We start from the raw sequence: 24,103 nt of genomic DNA, 5'->3' as shown, positions 1-24,103 counted from the left end.
ACCCATGCAGATGGCAGGATTCCTACAGTTGGGGTCGCGACATGTAAAAACTTCATTTGGGATATTAGTTTTGCGAAGTAAATACTGCGTAGACTGTTCATAAGTATGCAAATTTTGAGGAGTTGCTTTACTCCAGTTGGGCTTCACCTCAAGATCATTGCCATAATGTGGACTAGAAAATGTACGAACTAACCCTGCAATTACAATATTAACACAAAGAGGGAAGTGATCGGAAGATACGCAGTCATGCAAAATACTGATTCATAAGCAGGTGGACTTGGAATAATCTGCTAAAGTCTGGTAGTCTCCACAAAATTTTGGCTTTCTTGCAGAGCAAAAACGGCGTGCACTCGACGTGCAATCATGCAAATATAATAATATATGAAGCCTAAGGTATCGCGGTCAGCTGCTTGGTTGCTTGTCAGATGAACTCGACAACTCCTTACGAGTTGTGTTTATTTTTAGAGCAATTTTTGCACAAAACATGTTTTAACCTTTGACTGGAATTAATGATGAACTGGGTTTATCTTTGTTATTAAGGATATTAAAGTCAAACCTTTGTAGCAATCTTCCATTGTAGCGCAGACTTAATAAGCCGTCCTCGGGAACACGTATCCTAAAGCCTTAATAAGATAGGGTGATTATGCTCATTTGCACACCTTGAACTGACAGTTACAATGTTTCAAGTGTCCAGATATCTTACAAGCTTTGTTTAATTCTATTCCATAAGTCCAAATGTTACTGGGAAAGCCCGTAGGCCAAACCTTTCCAGCCCACTAATCACGACGTCACTTCCACGCGTAAAAAACGTGTACTTGTCGACAAACTATACACTCGTTTTTAGAAGGCAGAATATGTACCCAAAGTGGCTGTGCTGTACCGGTACGTTTAGCCGTAGATTTTAAGGGGTGTTAAAAAACATGGCTCTCTTCAACTGACTATAATTAAATTGATCATGGACGCTACCACCATATTTGATGTTGTAGTCGTTTTTGATGTCAATGTCAACGCAAATTATGCACTTTAACTACAGCTTTGAAAAATACAGTGTACATTCTTTTTTGCAACAGTAAACTTTACTACTTGTATTGACAAATCCTCTTCCTAAGTCAAGTCCGAAAAGACTCTTGTAAAAGAGTCTATGTTAACATCGATTTTACATCATATGCACACCAATAACTCTAAGCAGAGACATTGAGAAAAATGTGCACACATGTTTGTTTACATCGTAAATATAATATTATGATCAGCAAATATGCTGAAACATTACAGCATCACCAAAATTGAACAACCGTCGTGGATTCCATTTTAGTGCAAGAAAACAACGGATACGTCGATTTATAGTATATTAGCTAATGTATGGGTTGTTATTGAAAATGCACCACGTGAATTGAACATCCTCGCGGAACGCGAGCACGTTTGATCAATATTGTATTGAAATGAAATTGATATTATGTTCGCTGTCGTCAGTAGGAACCAGCCGAAAGCCCTGTCTGGCTTCAGTAGTAGTAGTAGTAGTAGTAGTAGTAGTAGTAGTAGTAGTAGTAGTAGTAGTAGTAGTAGTAGTAGTAGTAGTAGTAGTAGTAGTAGTAGTAGTAGTAGTAGTAGTAATGCAAGCTTTCTTGATTTTTTGTGGTTATCGCTTAGTACATGTCTCGAGAAGATATCATATCATTTCTGTTTCACTTACCTTCGATTGTGCAATTTGGACGAGTAGAAATATTTGTAGCTTCTTTGAGTCTTATGCATTGATCTCCTTGAGTCCGTGAACAGCTGCCTGTGAAATGTGATTTAGTAATATAATGTTTTTACACTATAATTTAGCAATAAAGCACGCCCAGCGACGGCAAACCACATGAATTTGACCAGTTCAAAACGTTCAAACAAACGATGGCAAGAGCATATATGAAGTGATATGGTCAAAAATGAGTGGTATATACCGTCACTTATATTTTTATATATTTTATTTCCATTATGTAATAACATTATTATGGCATTCTGGCGTGGAACATCAAAAGATGATTATTGGGGTTTTTTGCCGAGAGCTCGCGCGTGTGCCAACCATGCTATATCGCAAATATATATCACAGTTCTTTCACGCTTCAATCAGTCTGATCGCTGCATTTGCGCCATCAATATACTTGTATAGTATATAAAATATACTTAATGGCAGTTTAACGTATTATCTGTCACTATCTTTCCGAGTAATTTGAGTATTTGGTGAAGATCTTTCGAGTTTAGTGAAAGTTTTGTAAAGTATGACCTGAACAAGGCATCCTAGAAAACATTATTTTTGACATTTTTGTCCCTTCATATGTATCGGATGTGTTTTGTTTTTAAATAAAAATGAAACTAATTGAAAACGCAAAGCATTCTGGTGATTTTGAAACCAAAATGCTTTCTAATAAAGCTGAACACCGACATACATATACGCCAAACTAAAGTGATCATATCGCTACACAAATTGATACGCATCTGTCATGACGGTGTATTGTTCTTGCACCAAGATTGATTGAAATCTGTCTGCCAAGACATGTCTGCGAAACGGGGAGATATAGTGAAAAATTATAACAAAAAGAAACAATAAATTGTACTTTATATATATATAAGTGTGAATGAATAAAATATTATGTGCGTTTGGCTCTTTGTGTAATGTCTGTCAATTTTTTTCTTGTGCACAGTAATGAAGTAAGTTCATGCACATTTGTATAATCGCACCGCATTTGAAGAACATTGTAGTGTTACCAAGAAGCGATATTCAGTGGGGCATAAAAATGGACATGAAAGTCTTTGTCCTTTGAATGAGATACGTTCATGCTCGTCAGCATATTTGAGATTTAAGGCTGCTGACGGCAGATATATGCAGAAACGGAATGTACAAACACATGAAATTCCCCTTGACGTGGTCAGGTAAGACTAAATGTCCTATATTTCATATAAATAAAATAAAGAAGATTATCCTGACCTTCGGAATAATTTTCCTTTAACTTACCGTAAACTGTTTCGTTGATTCTGACAACTAATTTTGCACGAGAACTGGCGATTAATCCTGTCCGGATGGACTCGTTTAGTTCCTTTTGCAGTTTTTTTGCGTTTTTGAAAAAATCTTCATACCGATATTGATCTTTCAGGATATATGACATCTTTTCTTTCCATATGTCGGCTATCTTTAATTTTTTTTCTCTTATTCCATATTTTTCAAAAATAATCTCACTATAATGTTGTTTAAAGTGTTTTTTCAAAAGGCGGAAAATGCTGTATGTTCGGTGCATAACGTTGGTACACCTGCAGCACTTGACATCATTGTCATAATTCCGATGGGGTCTTGTACGGTTCCAAATACATGCAGATGGCATTGTTTGAAATCTGTGGTCATATTTTGTAGTGTAAATTGCTGCGAAAGATATGGAAGAATAGACAAATATGGCGAATTGGCAATATTTTTCCAAATTTCTTTACACTCATTTGCGCTTTCATTCCATAAACTTCTAATTTTCCATTTGAAATCTATGCCACTAAAATGGTTAGCGAGTTTACCAAGAGCGAGGGCAGCAACTTCTAAATTTTTCTGACATTCCTTCTCATTTTTTGAGGCAAAATCGAAGGTCAAAATTTCAATAGCTCCTCGAAGATGTGGACGGGTAATGTTTATATTTACAATTTGATCGTCTACACCTGGAATAAACTCCAGATGATCCGGTAAATCAATGGCACGGAATTTGTTTTCAAAATGCACATATATTCTTCTCCTACTGACACTATGAAGTTTGCTTTTATAGCATATTGGAGAATGTCAACTTCATGATTTTCAACGTCAGTGAAATTCATGTCAGTGTCTTCTGGTATGTACGTGAGAATTGGTACAAAACTCGCATCGTTGAAGAAACAATCTTGCATACTACGTGCTGCGTCGGCCAGGTGTTCAATGTTTGCGAACCCTATAATAGTGGAGATGTTATTGAAGCTCGCTAAGTTCGGAAAGAAATGTAGATGTAGGCACAACCTCTTAACATATGATAATGGAGAGTCATAGTTTTTCGCAATGATCAAGTTAACTTTATGATTTCTCGCATCTTGTATCTCATCTTGCAGAGGATCAAACACAGTCATGTAAACACTGAACCCCGCATTAACCAGCAGCATCGATAGGTCTCTCTGTATTGTATTAAACAAATGGTCACCTGACCTTGGCCACCATTCCGTGCTTACTATGAGAATGACGTCTTCTGAAAATGGAAAAGTACAGTGTATATTTTAACCTGTATTTATAAATAGACGGAAGGTCAATGTAAGCTGTGTTGTAATATAAATGTAAATTTCATTATCATTACTGTAGGAGTAAGAAGTGTTTGTTCATTAGTACTGTATGGATTTGGAAAGCTGGAAAACATTTCTTGGAGATATTATGTTGACTGATATGTTGCATCCACAAATCAGTGGAAAGACAAATGTAAATAATCTCTCGTTCCAGGGAAATATATGACATTTCACTCTTGGCATATTCTTTCTTTGAAGCAGAGCTACATAAAACACATATTAATTCAATTTAAATTACTTTGTTGACCAAAGATAAAAATATTGCTTGTTTTCATCAATTAGTTTGTCAAGCAGTCATAAGGTAGATGATAAAGAAATGTATGTAATTTGTTATGAAATCTATGTAAATAACCCGATTTTCCGGCTTCTCCTTTCTCCAATTTACAAGAATTCAAAAGAATTTAAGGATGATGAAAACCTTATAGACACTTTCAGATTTTTACTTTTTATTCAACGGAAGAAGCCCCAAACCCAAATAAAATATATATTTTCTGAAAGCCCTGATATAGAAAAATCCGACCGACACAGAACAAGGTCATTATTTGCATAAGAGACACGTGACAAGCGTTTTGCCGAACCTTCCAAAGTACGCCGCCTCCCACACTTAGCGAGCACGCTGCAGGATTTCCGGTTGAAATTAGTTCATTGAAAAGCCATTCCAATATCTTTCAAATCCGGGTCGGCGATTTTTCTCGGTGTCTCCATTCATATTTTACGGCGTGCACCTTAGTCTAACACCTTCAAAAGCGCATAACAAAAAAACAAAAGAATACACAGAAAATCCCAGACGGGGATTTTGAGTTTATTATGTTCCTATGGACAGTGTGAACTTTAAGCAGCTTGGTGTTTCGTGAGCGCGAATTGACGAGGTGCCAAAGAAGGCTACCTCATTCACACATTGAATTCGAGAAAAACACAAAAACCCTGTTTTGTTTCTTCGACTCCATGGCATTTGATAATTAAACGTTCATTAGTCTAAACACGGGCATATTTTGTTACCTAGTGATGATGTCGACGGGAATGACAGTTGTTCAAAGAAAACGTCCGTGGAAAATAAAATAAATCGCGAAAAGTACCCTTTTGAGCCTTCGTTTCGGCACGTCGGCATAGCAAATAGCTTCAGAGGACAAAAGCAATGACGTCAACAATCAATACTGATAACGGGCGTGTCCATAATTCATATGTAAATGAGCTTGCCTGCCTTCCCTAGATAAACACTACATAGCGACATATCAGACTAATTATTTATTGTTCAAAAGTTGTAAGAAGTAATGTAATAAATGACGAAAAAGACGCCAAGCTCCGCAAAGCGGCGAGTTCAACCTCCTACCGCAACCATTACTATAGGTATTTTCGAGACATAAGCTCACTTGTAGTTTTAGGGTTTTCATACGAAGTTTGATGGGTACCGACTGGTGTTTCCGTATTTTGACGAGTAGCATAGCAACCTTATTGTGCCCTGAAGGAACAGCTCATAATAAATCATGATTAACATGTATATTTAAATTATGTAGCGACAACTGTCCTAGCCACATGACCTAACACATTTGCCATGTAAGTTTAGGCTGTAGACTGGCCAAAACGTTGTCTCTCTGGAGGTGTCATTTATTCATGCATGTAAATCCCTACGCACCTTCGCATCAAAGGAAAGCTTGTGACCCACTTTTTGAAGGTTCACATCTCCGTACCACTTTGTAGCAAATAGTCTGAACTTACCGGTGCCGTTAAAAACTAGTCAGTAATTACTCTCCAATTTTCTGGCTTTTTAAGTGTGTTGGGGTGTGGAGAGCAGTGGATGGGCCAGCAGCACTTCTCAGCGTGGCTGAGTTCATCTACGCGATAAACCAGCTGTCGCTTCGAATTGGCAAGTCCGGCGATGATGTAATTTTTCGAGTTGACGTAATTATTTTGTATTTTTGTTTTGGTTTATGTTTCTATAAAAGTCTTACCAAAATTTAAAATTGCATCAAACAAAAATTGGAAAAATTTAAAAAAGATCATATGAACACGAATTTGGACAGTTAATTATTGCATACTTTACGAGTTTGACCGATGTGTAAAACACAATCAGTGCATCAGAAAAAAGATGTTTCGTCATTTTTGGTTCCAATTAGTTCGGAGGAGGAACAATTGTGGATGTTGGACTTTATCAGGTATACAAAATATAATCAGAAACGGACATAATAATTTGACATGTTCGCAGCATAGGTTTGGATTATGGGAACAGTTTTTGAACGTCAGACGTATTGACCGACATTATTTACCAGAAACAGTGGTAGTTTTTGGTAAGTTTTTCGACCCTAATTTCATTCGGAGCAGGATCGAAGAATTTTGAGTGTTAACAGAAGTGAACGTATTTTTTTAGTCTTCGGTCGTAATATTAAGTTTGATGGAGAACATATTTGTTTGTCTTACAGTACTTCTATCGGGTATGGACAGACATAAAACATACTGGTAAAACACATAGTTTTTGGCCGCAACGCGTTTTGAGGGGAAACAGTTCTGTATGTCGAAAACTGACTTATTTGACTAGACTTTGGAGGGACTGTGCTTCAACAAACATTGTTCCGGTTTATGGTTGACAAGCGGGAGTAATCCTGGTTTTAGGTGAAGCCCAACAACGTCACTATGTAAATCATGCAACGTTGTGTCACTCAAGATGGACTATGCCAATAGCGATATAAATATATCCACGATGTTCACGAAAGCTCCCCGATTCGACATGGGATAGCCACGAGCATTTGTTTTGATTTTTAAAAATTGTGAAATACACGGAAACCATTACTTATCTTGATCTAGCGAAGCATCTTAATGATATGCCTTAATTTAAGACGTATTCTCAGAGAATTTTGAAAATTCAACAGAAAAATTACCGATTTGGTATTTATCATCCTTAACTCCAATCTGATGAATTCTCTGACATTTTCGAATTATGTTCTTAAAATACTATATATCAACCGATTATTCTTTTCATCTTTAATGAGAAATATTCTTTTTAACAGTGCTAGATAGCGCTATAAAAAGGAAATTGATTAACAATGAATATTAAATCAATAAAAATTAGATTTTGAGAACGTGACCTTACTTTTCACGGTTAAGTTGCAGACTTCGTTGTTATGGCATTGTTCATTTCCTTCTTCAAACATCAGCTGATCGACGGAAGCAGGGGTTTGTGCTGTTTGTCCTGACCAGTTAGGATATACTATGTAGCTGATGAATATTGCCAAACCAATAAACATCGCCAAATATAGAAGCCTTAATGAATAATAATTAAAGGAAAGAAAATTGTAAAATTAATTTTAAATGTAGACTGCAATAAATTCTGATCAAAATACATCACGCCCCTCCCCCGCAAAAGAGGGACGATGGTTGTAAACTTGGATCAATATATCAACGTAATGAATTTTCATTTAGGTCTGATAGTTAGGGCAACATCAAAAAGTTCAATATAATAAATCTAACTTAATTCCTTAAGTTTGGCCCCAGACCCCCCACCCCACCCCCTTCTTACTTAACTGACCTAAAATTGAAAAACATGCGGACTCATACTCTGTACTATTTCTTTCAAACGACATACCAATGTACCATTGAATTCAATAAAAATCGAAAAACCATTATAAAGTAACTAAATACTTTTATTGCAACCCAGAAGACAACAATAACAACAACAACAATAAATTTGCACATAAGTCATAGACTCTCCACAGTCACTGTGCCTTGATTCAAGGATCAGGCAGAAATCTCTGCTGGTTGCTTGCAAGAATGTCAAGACGCTGAGATTCCTGTCTCCACGTGTTCCAGCTGATACACAGGGAAGAACCGAATGGCAGGGTCTCTTCCAGACTCGAATGGCAGGGTCTCTTCCAGACTAATAAAATCACTAATTGCTTGGACACAGCTTCACTTTGGAATGAGTCAACCAACATCAGCACCTGCAAAATGCAAACAAATTAATATTATACAATAAATATTCAGAAATATGGTGCTTTCTGAAATGTATGAATAGCCATGGAAATATGAATTATGTTCCTTAACTTACAGTACAGTGTACTGGTAAGAAATATAATTCACAATTTCATAGCTATTAATTCATATTTTTCTCAGACATGTATCAAATTTTGAAGGTTACATTGTAAAATTAGATATACTATGACAATGATATATCATCTAAGTATGTTTAGTGTTCGCCAGCACTGTTTGAATACTTGTAGGGTACAATGTATGTCCCCACATGGACATGTGGGAAATAGAATACAGGCATTTCCCTCACCAATGTACATGTGAATTGTTTACAAGTCATTTAGCAAGTATCTAAAACTACTATTTATGTCGAAGCTAAATTTCTATGGAATTTTTCATGCAAGTTACTTTTACTGGCAATTTTAAAATATACTACAATGTACTACCCTATGTTACAATTTCAGAATCCTTAGGAAATCCAGAACACAGATTAACATTCAAATATGTCGTGTAATACCATGCCAGAGAACTGACGAAGTATAACTTACCTTGTGTCTGCTGGTAGAAGCTTGAAATATGACAGGCTCTCTCTCACTTCTGGTTTCACTGGTCATTATTACAGTACTTCTTTTCTTGTATTTCTTCTCTCATAATTTAGAGTGGCGGGTGGATTGTCTCTCAAAGTGTTGTGTTTCCTGTTTGTGTTTTCTTAAACCATAGTAGGTTTGACAGCTGAAAGAAAATATATATATTTGAATTTAGTATCAATCATGTAAATATCTGCAAAAAACTTTTTTAAAAAAAAACAAAGATGACAAGTTTTTCATACCTGAACTGACACTTCACTCCATCCACCAGTCTAAATTTGCACACCCAGTCATGATCACTTCTGGTTTTTATTTGCATTTCTCTTTCTCTCTCTTCTCTTGGTTTGAAGGTCATTCTGCTTCTCATTGTAATGAACCAGGAGTTCATGTCTTTCCCAATCGGTTTTGGATGATATTACATACATACAAGCCCGTGGACACAGCTTCATTCAGACAGAGATGGTCAACCAACATCAGGACCTGCACAATTCAAACGAATAACAATTATATACTAAATGTTTCAGAAAGATGGTGCTTCCTGAAATATATCAACAGCCATGGAAATATGAATTGTATGATTTTTAATTGCACTATTAAGAAATACAATTCATTTTTTCATGGCTATTCATGCATTTCATAAAACACCATATTTCTAAAACATGAACAAAAATTTTGAGGGTTGCATACAAAATTAGATATACTTTGACACTGGTATAACATCTGAGTAGGTTTATTGTTTTTCAGCACATTTTGAATATTAGTAGGGTATATGTACAATGTATATATCATGGTAAATACATGTAGAATACATGCATTTTACCTTACCAATGAACAAGTAAAATTTTTAACAAGAGCAAGTATCTAAAACCATGAAGTAGAAGCTAATTTAAACTTTCATGAAACCTTTTGTGTTGTTTACTTTTACAGGTAATTTTTATAATATACTTTTTGTTACAAATTTCAGTAGCGTGTGAAATCAAGCACACAAATTAACAATAGTTCAAATCTGAAATGTAAAACTACACTACGCCATACAACTGAAAAAGTACAACTTACCTTGTTCCTCTTGTTTTAGGTGCTTGATATGATTGGTCACTTCAAAAAATGTCATATAGTGACCACTATGGACGGCACTGAGAGTTGGGGTTGGTAGCTTGTTCCCCATACTTTTAAGGTAACTCATTAGAGTTGTAGCCTTGATAAGGTTTATTGAACAGTGAGTGCACATTGGAGAAGTACATTTGGTGAATTCCAACATATATGTTCTCCTCGCACAATGTCTTTGGAGAAATATATACTCTTTTCGAAGCCTTCCAGAGCTGGTGTTGCTCTGATTTCACGGATTCCCTTTTTGAATACCTTTTCCACATTTTCATGATCATTGTATGGTGTGTTTGTCTTCCTGCAAGGCACAGGAACTGTATTATAGGAAAACAATCGTGATCTTTTCTCCAAAACTTATTCAACATTAAAATGGCATTATCAAACACATCTGCATTTTTGTCAGTTTTTTCTGCCTCAGATAAATAAATCTGCTGACATGGAGGTTTACTTTCTCCAGGTAAAGTATTAGAGAGAGTTACAGGCACCAAAATTTTAGAAAGAGGGGACCTTTTGTGCTCAATTGGGTTCTCAGCACTGTGTCCAGGAGCATGATTTATTACAGACAAGTAATCTAATCCAAGATCACGCCACAGTCGGCCTTGATACATGAGAGTATATTGTGACCAGTCAGGTCCACCATCTGTTATTTCAACAACAGCATTTTTGTTTTCACGTACAGATGGGTCTTGCAAAATAAAATACAGATCATTTGCGTGTGTCATCGCAGTAGAAGAGTGAAATATGCAGCTCTATTAAATACATACAAAGGACCACTTCCGTTCCTCCGAACATGCAAACGTCCCAATTTGTCAACATTGTAATCACAGACTTCAGCAGAACTTTCCGTGAAACATGCAGGTACAGACTGTGACCTATGTGCAGTTATATCACTTTCAACACCGTTACGCTCTAAACTCCGAGATCAGCGATGTTTAGACCCACTTTGTTTTTATTTTTGCTTGATGTGAAGATACACTGAAAGTATTATTTTGCTGTTTGAGAATAGAAAATCATGATCATAGTAGTTTGGGGAGTCATTTGTGGGATATAATTTGTTTATTTGATGGTACCTACTAACAGCCAATGTCCCCACATTAACTTTATTTTTATCATCACATGAAATCTGTAAGATTTACTGCTAAACAATCCTGCCATTTCACTAGCCATTGCAATTTGCGCTCTCTGAAAATGTAAATCTTGGTGTTCACCACATGTTGCACTGTTGGATTTGCCAGGTACACGTGCATCAACTAAACCATTGAAGTATTTAGCACTATTGAGTGATTTGTTTGGTGGTACTATGAGACGTTGGCATTGATAAACTAATATTGGCATCTTTCAAACATGAAATTGTTTTTATCAAACGCTTTCTGAGATCTGGAACAGAAACACTCAAACTTGTAGAAGTATAGTCCAGTCAATTTAGGGTTTAACCTAGGACTAATTGCAACAGAAATTATTTCTTCACCATGCCCTTTAGAAGGGTCTCACTAATGACATTTTAAAGGTATAGGAAAATCTAAGGGGTGCAAATTGGTTACATTTGCATATATTCAAATTAGCTATATATCGCCGTTAAAAATGACTGCTATATATATACTTATATATTTTGGGCATGTAAACCGAATTCAAGTGACTTTTTTCATTGCAACACAATTTAGTAAGGTTCAACAAGTTATTTTCTAAATGTCTTGAACAATAAAGATCATGCAAATTAAGTAATTTGCATCTAGGCCTATTCGCAGTTTTTCCACTATTTCAGACAAAATGAATGTTTAAGCTCACATTTAACAATTTTTTTCTCTATGAAATTGTTAAGGTTTTGCCAGAATTACCTAAAACAAATGAGGTTTACCTAATTTGCATTAATTATTTTAAAACAAAAGGCCTAATTTGCATAATTGACACAAACCGTCTTCTGGATACAATAAGCCTACAATAGCTTCAATTGACATTTTCTGGTTATTCAGAAATGCAATGAATAAAGAGCAGAGTTTCAGAGCATTACTGTTTAAATAAAAGGAATCAGAATTCTTTCTTTGGATATTCTTCTTTCTTTTACGATGATAAGGTTTTCATAAAAAATCATTGGACGTCTTCAAGTTTTTGACATCAATTCTCATTTTCAGTCATTTTCTCCTGCAACATGTTCGATTGCAGTAAAATGTTTGGAGGAATATTTTATTCTTTTGGTCACTATCTTCAATTGCGATGGAAATATTCAGTTACTAATAAATGGTTCACCACAATTAACAGTTGTGCCTGAAAATCATCTTTCTCATTATTAAACTATCATTAGTATAAATACGAACGTCATTTGAATCACCATGATGGTAGTGGTGATGACAATTATTATGATGGTCATTATCATATCAAAATTTCTTCCTCTTCCTCTCTGTTTACATCTTCCTCTCGGTGGTTCATTTGTTTACAGCCAGAATCCTTTCGTTGACAACAGAAAGTCTAGATTTTGCTTTCTGCCGGGGTTATTCATGCTGCTGCAGTTCATTGTAGAACCCATAAGTATGGGGAAAGGGTAACTCAATGAAAAGATGTGAAGCATAGGATGATATAATTGTACTGCGTATCATATCAGATCTAAGATCTGCAAGTATCACTCATGGGGCTGTTATGTAATGGACTTCCCATTTGCAGATTATTAGACTTTTGTCTATTACCAATAAGATCGATCACTCAAGGAATTGAGAGTCTGGCCAATCTGAGGTGAGACTTCCATAAGGTTCAAAATACAGGATAACCAATTTTATGATATTTGATGTTAAATTTGATATCAAAATTGCAAATCCCTTCAAATTTTGGTTTTCTTTTTTCACGGTCATGAAAATTTGAAAGAGCAGCTAGACCATGTAATATTATGAAAAGTATCTAGATTTGCTTTTACCGGTGATTTAGATTATCATGATTCAGTCAACAGATTTTTTTTCAGTTTTTCCTCAAATGCTATGGCTGTGTACGGTAAGATTAAACAGGAAATCTCTCTCTGCAGTCCATTATATGACTTTATATTAATTTTAAATTGTTGTCTTCAAGAAATTTCAAAATTTTGAGAAATGCAGTGTCCTTTAATTATTGTAATGTCTTTCAGCTGATAAAGGAACAGCTTTCATTATCCATATTCATGATAATTGCAGTATAGTATAACAATTGTATCTCTATATCATCATGATCATTATAATTTATTTATCATTATTATCATAAATGTCTGTATGTGGCATGAACAGGCAAGTTGCACACAGTGAAAAGTATATCTGATTTACCAGTGACCACACAACCTGGTCTTTAATTACATTTTACCAACACTTAATCTATATTAGTAATACGGGTAAGGGTGAAAATAAAAGAAAAATAGAGCTGAAACAAAAAGTTTCTTCATCCTGGCTTACGTAGTAAAAAGTGTTGGTTATTTGGCCAAGCATTTTGGTATGCATTAAAGCCCGGCTCGAAATGGACCGGGATCAGGATTAGTGCCAAGTTTGGGTGGGCGTTTTGGGGCATGGCTGTGCATAATGAGTCTGTTGGCAACGGTTGCGATCGTTCGCATTATCTGCGTAATCTGTTTGCTCTCAAATTACACTCAGGCTTGGGTACGCACACTGTAGCGTTCGTTTCCCTGTTCGTTTCAGTCATGCCATGGCAATACTCGAAAGAAAAAAGAAAGAAAGAAAAACTAGGAAGGAAAGGAACACGTCAGGAAAAATGTAAGAAATAGGTAAACGGCGACGTCATGACCGATCGCAAAAAATAAAGGAAATTCACGGAAGGGTCGAGACTTCCTTGAATCTCGTGTATCACGATATCTCTAATAGCGATCGCGGTCAGTTGCTCGGTTGCTTGGCGGCGGGGTGATATCGAAAAATTATCACGAGTTATGTTTATTTTCGGAGCAATTGCAAGTTTTTCTCGAAACGTTTGTTAACCTTCGACTGGAATCAATGACAGACTTGGTTCCTCTCCGTCTTTCTTTCTACCTCCATGGTTATTGAAGGAATTAAAGTCCAGCTTTTGACGAAATATTATTACGATGTAGCGCGGAATCAATGAGCTGTCCTCAGACACGCGTATCCTAAAGCGTTTACAAGATTGGGTGATGGCGCTTACTTGCTCATCTTGATCTGAAAGATAGAATGTTTCAACTGTTCAAATATCTTACAATTTTTGTTTAATTCTCATCACAGAAGTCCAAATGTAACTGGGATAACCGGTATGTCAAAACCTTACCAGCCCTCCAAATACGACATGCCATTTCCATGTGTAAAAACACATGTACGTGTACACAAACCATATGGCTGTTTTCAGGGCCAGTATATATATCCAAACGGACTGTTCAGTACCGTGACGTTCGGCCATAGATTTCAAAGGGCTGTTAAAAACGTTGATCTCTTCGACTGACAATAATTAAATTGATCATGGAGGCTACCGCCATGTTTTGATGGTTATTTTCGATGCCATTCTCAGTGCAAACTACGGACTCTGCTTACGCGCTTTTCGCTAGAAAACATCGTACTACGGGTAAGCTTACGGACTAGTCCTCTTGCTAAGTCACGTCTGAAAATGGTTCACTTTCGTGATGTCATTGCACCATAAACGCTAGCAAAAGAGTTGATGGCAACACAAAGTTTTCATCCTTCGCCCGCTGATATAAGTCTAAGTTTACATATAGTTTGTTTACATCGTAATTGTTCTCGTATGCACAGCAAATGTTTGACCAGTTTACGCCTCTGCGCGTCACCGAATGATTGACAATTGTTTGAATCATGGAACGACTGTCTCCTGAGGGCCATTCCCTTTGTTCAGAAAGCGATTTTTCCCCTAATCGTCGTAGTTTTAAAAAACTTTGTGAAACTTTGCAGATACCTGTATGGCCTAGGTGTTTATGAAACAGTCTATATTCCTGGTAGGCCTATGCCAATAATATATGTTTGAGAATCGTTTTAGGCCGATTCTCACGGAGCGGTCTACCTAGCTATTGCCAGTTGTCACTCAAGCGCCATTATGAATTTTCAATAAGTTAGGGGCCTTTTATAACCCCACACGGTTTAAGAAAATCCAAATCTTCCAGTAAGTTCCCAATGTTATTGACATTATGCAAATTCTCTAGATAATCGAAATGAACTATACGAATCAATCATTGTTTATTTTATAGGGCTTTTCATTCTGTAGGCCCTATTTAGTATATAATTATTACAATGAGTTACTATACACAGAAAACAAATAACCATGTCAATTTCTGTTATACTAAACAAATGTTCATTCAAGTTATAAAATGGACATCTTTCGATAGGAAGAATTTTTACTTAAACAAGTAGTGTCTCTTAATATAACTTCTCATTTTACTGAAAACATAATTAATTAAAATAAGCTGACGTCAATTTGAAAAATTAAAGAAAATTACTTTAATGGGGCATTGGTCATCATATAAGATTTATGCCCAAGAGGAATCGCTCAAAATTAGGTAAAATATATTTAGCAATGTTAGTAAAAACTTCCAATCTCTCTTTACGATATTGTAAAACATTTCAAGTTTCAATTATTACATTTAATACAATGTAGACATTTCCTATAAAATCTTTTAAAATTAGGCCTTTGCAATGTAGATTGTATTAGACTTTAAATATACCTTTCTCGGACCTTTTATGTATTTAAGGTGAAGAAATAATTCATGGTCCAATTAGAAAAAGGAAGTGACATAGTTGACTTATTGGGCAAATGCAAATAAGAGTTTTTTTATCGATGTAAGATATATTTGAAAAATTCCCTGAACTAAAAACAAAAAATGATGTTACATAGTCATTAAAATGTCAGCTTATCTGTTCAATCACTTTCTTAAATAGATTATCAGCACCAGGTTTGTACAGCGTCTATGACCCATTTAGCATTTGGGTTAATTAGCTGTCTTATGCACAACTTCATTAAATGCACTTTTTGCGATCCCTGGGATCACCTTTGTTCTAGTCTGTAAGAGAATGAGTAAGGTGTAATGGCCTTTTGTTTTCCATTGAAATTGTAATCTGGTGGGTAAATTTTCTGATGAGAAAATCTGGTGCCAACGCAGGCCTTTAAACTTGTGATATGTAACTTCCATGACCCTACTAAAATTTACTTCTAATGATCTCCGTTGTTTTTTAACATAATATATAGTCATTTATACTATAGGTCAAAAAAGGGAAAAGTAAAGTGTTAGGAGGGGCATATTGCAGTTTTGTAAAATGAGCAATCTTAAGTGATTTTATGCATCGCCTACAAACACAAAAAGTACATTAAATAATCAAATTGCTTGAATTAAATATCAATTTGCTGAATATATTTTTAAGAAATCTATTAACAGCAACGATTTTGTTCCCTTTTCTAAGTTTTATATTTATTCAAATTATGCACTGTCTCCCCTCTTAATAGTCATTTTGTCTGTCATTCTATACATTCAATACAGAGTGGAAACAAAAACTACTTGTTGTGTAGATTAAATATAATTTTTAAGTGAAATGCAGTGGCAGCCATACCTGATTTATCCAAATTAGGAATATTTCTCGGGCGATTATGTATTCAAAAATGTTGCCTTGACAAACACTAAGATAATGCATACATTACTTGAACATAATGTCGCATTTTTCTAAATTCAATATGCATGTGAATGTATTGCTCCCATTATCCGTTTATATCTATACAAATTAGGTAATGTTATACCTCTTAGATTGTATTGGACTTTTAGTATGTCATTCTAGGACCTCTCTAAAATACACAAAGAAAAATTAATTCTATTGCTGTCAGAAGTAGCTTATATAGTTATTAATTAGGGACATACAAAGAAAAGCGAAGTGTTGTGGCGGCCATATTGGATTTATGCAAATGAGGAATATTTCTATGACGACAAAATATTTTAATCAACATTGCCTGAACCAAAAACAAGGCAAATAAGCCCAAAACCTGCATATATCAGTTTAGCCGAATATTTTTAGTAGCAACATTCTATCAGCACCTAGTTTGTAACCATAATCTTTTTACATATATGCAAATTAGGCATTGTTTACATTTCTAGATTGTACGAGGCTTTTAGTATGTCATTGTAGGACTTCTCTGAAATACACAGTGGATAAATAATTCTTTTGCCGTCAGAAGTAGCATAAAATAGTTATTAATTGGGGAAAAATACAAAAAAGTGAAGGTTGTGGCGGCCATATTGGATTTATGCAAATGAAGAATATTTCTATGACGACAAAATATTTTAATCAACATTGCCTGAACCAAAAACAAAGCAAATAAGCCCAAAACCTGCATATATCATGTTTCGCCGAATATTTTTAGTAGCAACATTCTATCAGCACCTAGTTTGTAACCATAATCTTTTTACATATATGCAAATTAGGCATTGTTTACATTTCTAGATTGTAAGAGGCATTTAGTATGTCATTGTAGGACTTCTCTGAAATACACAGTGGATAAATAATTCTTTTGCCGTCAGAAGTAGCATAAAATAGTTATTAATTGGGAAAAATACAAAAAAGTGAAGGTTGTGGCGGCCATATTGGATTTATGCAAATGAAGAATATTTCTATGACGACAAAATATTTTAATCAACATTGCCTGAACCAAAAACAAAGCAAATAAGCCCAAAACCTGCATATATCATGTTTCGCCGAATATTTTTAGTAGCAACATTCTATCAGCACCTAGTTTGTAACCATAATCTTTTTACATATATGCAAATTAGGCATTGTTTACATTTCTAGATTGTAAGAGGCATTTAGTATGTCATTGTAGGACTTCTCTGAAATACACAGTGGATAAATAATTATTTTGCCGTCAGAAGTAGCATAAAATAGTTATTAATTGGGAAAAATACAAAAAAGTGAAGGTTGTGGCGGCCATATTTGATTTATGCAAATTAGGTATATTTCTATGACGAATAGATATTTCCATCAACATACCTAAACCAAAACAAGGCAAATAAGCCAAAATTCTGTATAACATATCATGTTTAGCCAATTATTTTTAGCAGAAACATTTTATCAGCACTGAGTTTGTACCCATAGTCTTTTTACATCTATGCAAATTAGGCACTGTTTACAATTCTAGATTGCACTAGGCTTTTAGTACCTTATTCAAGGACTTGTCTAAAAAACAATGTGAAAAAAATATTCTATTGCTGTCAGTAGTAGCTTAAAAATAGTTATTAATTCGAGAAAAAACTAAGACAAGTGAAGTGTTGTGGCGGCCATATTGGATTTATGCAAATGAGGAATATTTCTATGACTACAAAATATTTCCACAACATTGCCTAGACCAAAAGGGAGGCAAATAAGCCAAAAAACCTGTATCAAAATAATGTTTAGCCACATATTTTAAGAAGAAATCATCTATCAGCAACAATTTTATACCCATGAGCCCCTTTCCATTTATGCAAATTAGGCACTGTTGCACCCAGTAGATTTTATTATATTTTTAGTGTGTTATTTCTTGGACCTTTCCAAAATGCATGGTGAAGAAATAATTTCTGTTGCAATTAGTCCTAGGTTGACCCCTTTTTTGGCTTAGATTGACTGGACTAGTATCGTTTCGACGCCTACTGTGGGCAGCAAATCCATGGAGTTAAGAAATTGGACACTCTCTGAAACAAGAGTTGGAAACTGAACATGCTTTGGTGGTCTACCACCAGTACCTGGCTTTGGTCCTGGCTTATTTGTGACTGTTGATGATGACACAGAATTTTCTGGACAAAATGTACTGGGTTTAATATCAATATCTAAATTGACCAATTCCTCTAAAAATTATCTGAAATGTACAGCTCATGAATGTTAACAACAACAATGCTAAAACCCTTCTGAACAATTATTACTGGTAACCATTCCATTACGTTTTGGCTTAAACAACGCTTCAACAAATATGTGCATCCAGATTTCCCAAGTTCACTCTGAAGAAGGTGATCTATGGAGAGCGCATTTGTTTCCATGATAGCTTTTCCACATGTAATTATGTCACCAAAGAAAAGGGGCCCAGGGAATTTCCCTGTCTGTTCTTGAATTAGATTACTGAAAGCCTGTTCCATGAAAGACTTCCATCATTTCTACAGTGGAGGGGAAACTGGCTTTAATTTGGGAGGCAGTCAAGTGCTGCCTTCTTTTGACTGATTTGTACTCGTATTCTGCATTACTTGTCGTCTATGACAGTTCTCAACTGTTGGAAACACAAAACCATCTGTTTCAAAAGTGCAGCTTTTTCTACAGCTGTCTGAAGCATACCTTTAGAAAAAGTATTTAATCTAAGCTTAGAAACGTTTGCAAATTGTTTTTTTCAGATCAGATTCTGCTGTGTCGATGGCAGTTTCATTTGTTGATACTTTGTTGAACCCTTTCTTTTAGTGTAAAGTTGTATGTAGTCCGCCATGGTCTCCACGCATAGAAAATACGTCGCTGCTATGTCCCACAATGGGGACATAACGATTGGGCATCGACAGCATCGGGGGTTAAACTTTCGGATGGATCGAGTTCTAAATCTGATAGGAAACTTTGAATCAATCGCAGTGCTCTCACTAGTAAATGCATCATGTCTTGATTGATGAAACGAACGCCACTGGTATTCGGGGCGTTTATTGATGTACCATCGGCATTTGAAATAGGAGACCTTTCCTGACTACGCTCATCTGACTCACGATTACCAGCAACACTTTCATCGGGTGAGTTCTGCTTAAGCGAAAAATATTTCAAAATACTGGTAGACTGTTTCGGCTCGACCTCCTGGGACAAAAACGCAACTAAAGATCGTCGGTCTGTTTTGAATTTGGCATGCAACAATTTCGTTGCGCTCTCCTGTACATCAACACGGGATTTTCCCTGTTGTTTTTTGATATTCAACTCCCAAATCTTGTTCGTTAGTTTCTGAAAGTCGTTCGTAGGGCATTTATACATCGTGTGAAGAGAACATATACGAGAAAATTCGAAACTCACCAATGTACCTCACTGTCCAAACCCGCACCAGCTCAGCGTTTCTCAAGGCTACGTAATCATGTGTGCGCACGTGCACGTACACACCGGAAACCACCTCGTCCAAAACCCCCATTTAGTAACGCACATCTCAAATCTCGTATGCTGAACTTCGATCGGGTGGCTGGATCAATTTTAGTGTACAAAAAGCAGCCTTGAAATCGTAAAATTTGCCAAAAAGACGTTAAATCGTTTTTGACAGCACAGAAATTCATTTGTCAAAAACCCCCCATCCCCAAACTTAAGCAATTAAGTTTTTTTCAAACATCGATCTGCGTCCCTTAGCAATTACAGTAAGGTATGTAAAGCTGAACCCAACATTGTTTGACGGAGCATATCCTGTCTTTTGCCAAGTTGAAGCAAAGTATTCATTGTTTCGATAAAGTTTGTGTATGGTAGTAAATGTACGAGAGTGAGTGGGAACTGTACAGTGCGTGGTGGGGTAGCAGTCAAAAGACCTGATTCAGTGATGATCTCATATTTATGTAACGAAATCTGTGCGCGCCCTCCCGAGAAATAATCGCACAAATCACTTACTATCCTAGCGCCCTCTAAGATACCGGTTGCAACCATGCGTACGTGTGTTTCCGTACCATCAGTGGCTGACAGAAAAGAGACCGTACTCGACGTCCTCCGAAGACAATTTCCACGTCTGCACATTGTACTCCGTCGTTTGCCGCATCTACTTCACATCGCACATCGCTTAATTTTGCATGGTGTGTCTGTCGCTCCGTCAAAGTTTCGACTTATTCCATTTTTGCCCTTTTAAGTCTAATTTCAGTTCTCCCGTTTGATGGTAGTTGTGGTGTTTCCTGTTGGTATTATTTGTGTATTCACTGAGTACTGTTATTTCATGTGGTGGATATATACTCAAATTTGTGACGACTTGATCTTGCCAAGGCAACGCAGAAGTAACCTACTGTTACATTCTACTTGCCTTTGGCCGCGCTTTTCTACCAACACACTGTTGTCGAGTTTGGTGAAGACTGCATGCCGGTAAAAGTAAGTTCTACATAATGCCTTGAAACGCTTTCGCGGAACTTATTCTACTCCTTTTCATCTCAGCAGAAAGGTAACCGTTCGAGTCAAATTCAAGGAAAATATCCAGATATTAAGCAGAAGAGGCCGTTTCTGTAGTTTCTTTAGTCTACAATTCTGGAGGATAAATCATAGCGAAATAGTTACTGAATTAATTAGTTAGTTGACACGCCACAAAGTGCCACACTCAAAATTCTTCGATCTTGCTCCGAATCAAATAAGGGCGAAAAAAACACCAAAACCACGACATTTCCTGCTATATAATGTTAGTCAATACAATGTCTGACATTCAAAACCTGCTCCAATAATTCCAACTTATGATGCCGAACATCAAAACATTATGTCATAATCTAATTATATTTGCATACCTGGTAAAGTCCTACATCCAAAATTGTTCCTGCTCCGAACTAATTAGAGCCGAGAAAAGCTAAACATTTTTCTGATGCAGTGATACATGTGTTTTACTTATCAGTCAAACTCGATACTTAAAGTTCGCGTGGTATTATGCACCCTTTTCAGTGAATCTGAACGTAATCACAGTGAATAAAGATTACATCCAAGTACCTCACCAAGGGTTTCAGTGTCGTTTTATTTTCAAAATGGTTGCGATGTCATACAATTTGACAGTCGTTCGGGCGGTATCCCCTACGAACTTTCATCCCTGCGAAATTGCGCGCGGAAAAATACGCCGACCTCTCCTGGTACCCGATCGGGAAACGTTGCCCGGGTAACACACGTCGACTTTTTCTACACTACGTTCAAATGACCTTCCTTTGGTTTGAAATCTTTACTGACTGACAGGAGCTAAGAGCAATTCAAAAACCAGACCACTGATCTCTCTTTGAGCAGACATTGCGGCATATGCATGGAGCACTGATCAGATGATGCGGTCTACTCGATTATAAAGTACGCAATAATTTTCAGTCCAAATTCGTATCCATATGATATTTTTTCAGTATTTCAAATTTGTGTTTGACGCAATATTTAAACTGTGGAAAGACTTTTATAGGAACATAAACCAAAACAAAAATACAAAAATAATTATTTTAACTCGAAAAAAATTACATCATCTCCGAACTTGCCATTTCGAATCAACAACTGGTTTATCGTGTAGAAGAACTCGGCCACGCAGAGAAGTGCTGCTATCAACTGTTCTTGTTTTTCCGTACCTCAAGGCAACGGGCAGCAGTCACGAACGAACGATGCAATTTCTGGTTTCAACATGTTAAACAAGGTGATAGTTTAGTGTTGAACCGAAGTACGCGACATGTATTTCATAACTTGTCCAACAATTAGCGTTGTACACATTCTCTTATCCTCTATAGTCACGGATTTGCAATCAACTTTCAGAACACTTTGCCTTTGTAACTCTCCGATAACCGCGGTGAAATTGTTGTTTGACCAAATGTGATGTGTTGGCAAAGACATTTTACTAGCCAAAAACAGACAGATAAAAAATCACATGAGCCACGCAACAAGATGTCTTTCATCCTGAAGCTTCAAACAAGGCCACGGTCGGCCAGTGATCGTTGTCTTGGTCAGAACACACTTACAAGGCCAGAAAAATCAAAGAGTAATTACTAACTCGTTTTTAACGGCACTGTTTTGTCAAGACTGTTTGAAAAATGGTACGGAGATGTGGCCCTTCAACAAAGTGGGTCACAAGCTTTCCTTTGATGCGAAGGAGTGTAGATTTTTATGCCTGAATAAATGACACCTCTAGTGAGACAAATTTGTGGCCAGTCTACTGCCTGGAAATTACATTACTTAAAAATTAGGTCATGTGGCCTGGTCAATTATCGCTACATAATTTAAATATACATGTTGATGGGGACTTATAATGAGCTGGAACACCAGTCGGTACCCATCAAACTTCATATGACAACCGAAATATAATACATGTATATCTCGACAATACCCTTACTTGTGGTTTAGGTAGGAGGTTGAACTCGGCGCCTTGTGCTGCCTCACGTTTTTTCGTCATTAAGAAGATTGCTTCTCACAACTTGTGAACAATAAACAATTAGTCCGATAGTATCGAGACTACTTCGCATTGTAGTGTTAATCTAGGAAACGCTAGGAAACGTATGTACATATGAATTTAGGACAGGCCCGATATCAGTAATGACTGCTAACGCCATTGTTTTCGCTCGCTGATGCCATTCATTCACTGTGGCGACATGCCGTTACGAAGGCGCCCAAAATCGGTAGTTTTCTGCGATTTATTTTATTTTCCTGCGACGTTTTCTTTGAATAACTGTCATTCCCAGTCGACATCGTCGCTAGATAACTACGTATGCCAGTGCTTAGGTTAAAACACGTTTATTTATCAAATGCCGTGGCGTCGAAGTAACAAAACAGGTATTTTGTGCTTTTCTCGAATTCAATGTGAGAATGAAGTAGCCTTCTTTGGCACTTCGTCAATTCGCGCTCACATATATCAGCAGCTTGAAATTCACAAAGTTCATTGAAAAACATAATGGACTCAAAATCTGTCCGGGGTTCATTTTATTTGCTTTAGGTTTTCTGTTATAGGCTCTTGAATGTGTCAGACTAAGGTACTTTTCAAGGAATAATTGTCACGCAATACAATTTGAATGGAGACGCCGAGAAAAAAAAATCGTCGACACGGATTTGAAGGATATGGTCAAGGCTTATCAATTAACAAATTTCAACAAGAAATCTTGCAGCGTGTTTTCTTGAGGGGACCGTTTTTCGAAAAAATCAGCAAACGCTTGTCACATGACTGTAATGCAATTAATCGCCGTGTACTGTGCTTGGTCGGATTTCTCTATATCAGAGCTTTTAGAAAATATATTCTTACGTCCTTTCAAACCCAGGGGGCGAAAAGCTGGACTGAAGCATCCGAAACCAGTACACAATATTCCTACCATCATAACGACTGAGCGAGCCCAACGATGCCTGAAGAAAACTTTTCGACCAAGTGCACTTCTCCAGGTAGATTGTCATGATCGTGCATACGGTGAGCCCGAAGCTATTCAAAGCTTCATTACACATCGTATTATTCAACCAGCTGTAGAGAGACGAATTCCAGTCCTATTGAAAATCCCAAAGTTGTCGACTTGTTTGCAAAAATTACGA

The 24,103-nt window shown here is 36.5% G+C and overlaps 1 protein-coding gene across 1 annotated transcript in view; it reads right to left on the bottom strand.

Annotated features, from left to right (window-relative positions):
- Positions 1-24,103, bottom strand: part of LOC139129404 (uncharacterized) — a 355,444-nt gene that overhangs the window by 230,108 nt on the left and 101,233 nt on the right. The window lies entirely within an intron of this gene.

Source organism: Ptychodera flava, chromosome 3, assembly GCF_041260155.1.
Source record: "Ptychodera flava strain L36383 chromosome 3, AS_Pfla_20210202, whole genome shotgun sequence".
Classification (NCBI taxonomy): domain Eukaryota; kingdom Metazoa; phylum Hemichordata; class Enteropneusta; family Ptychoderidae; genus Ptychodera; species Ptychodera flava.
This window is presented reverse-complemented; position numbering and strand designations above follow the sequence as displayed.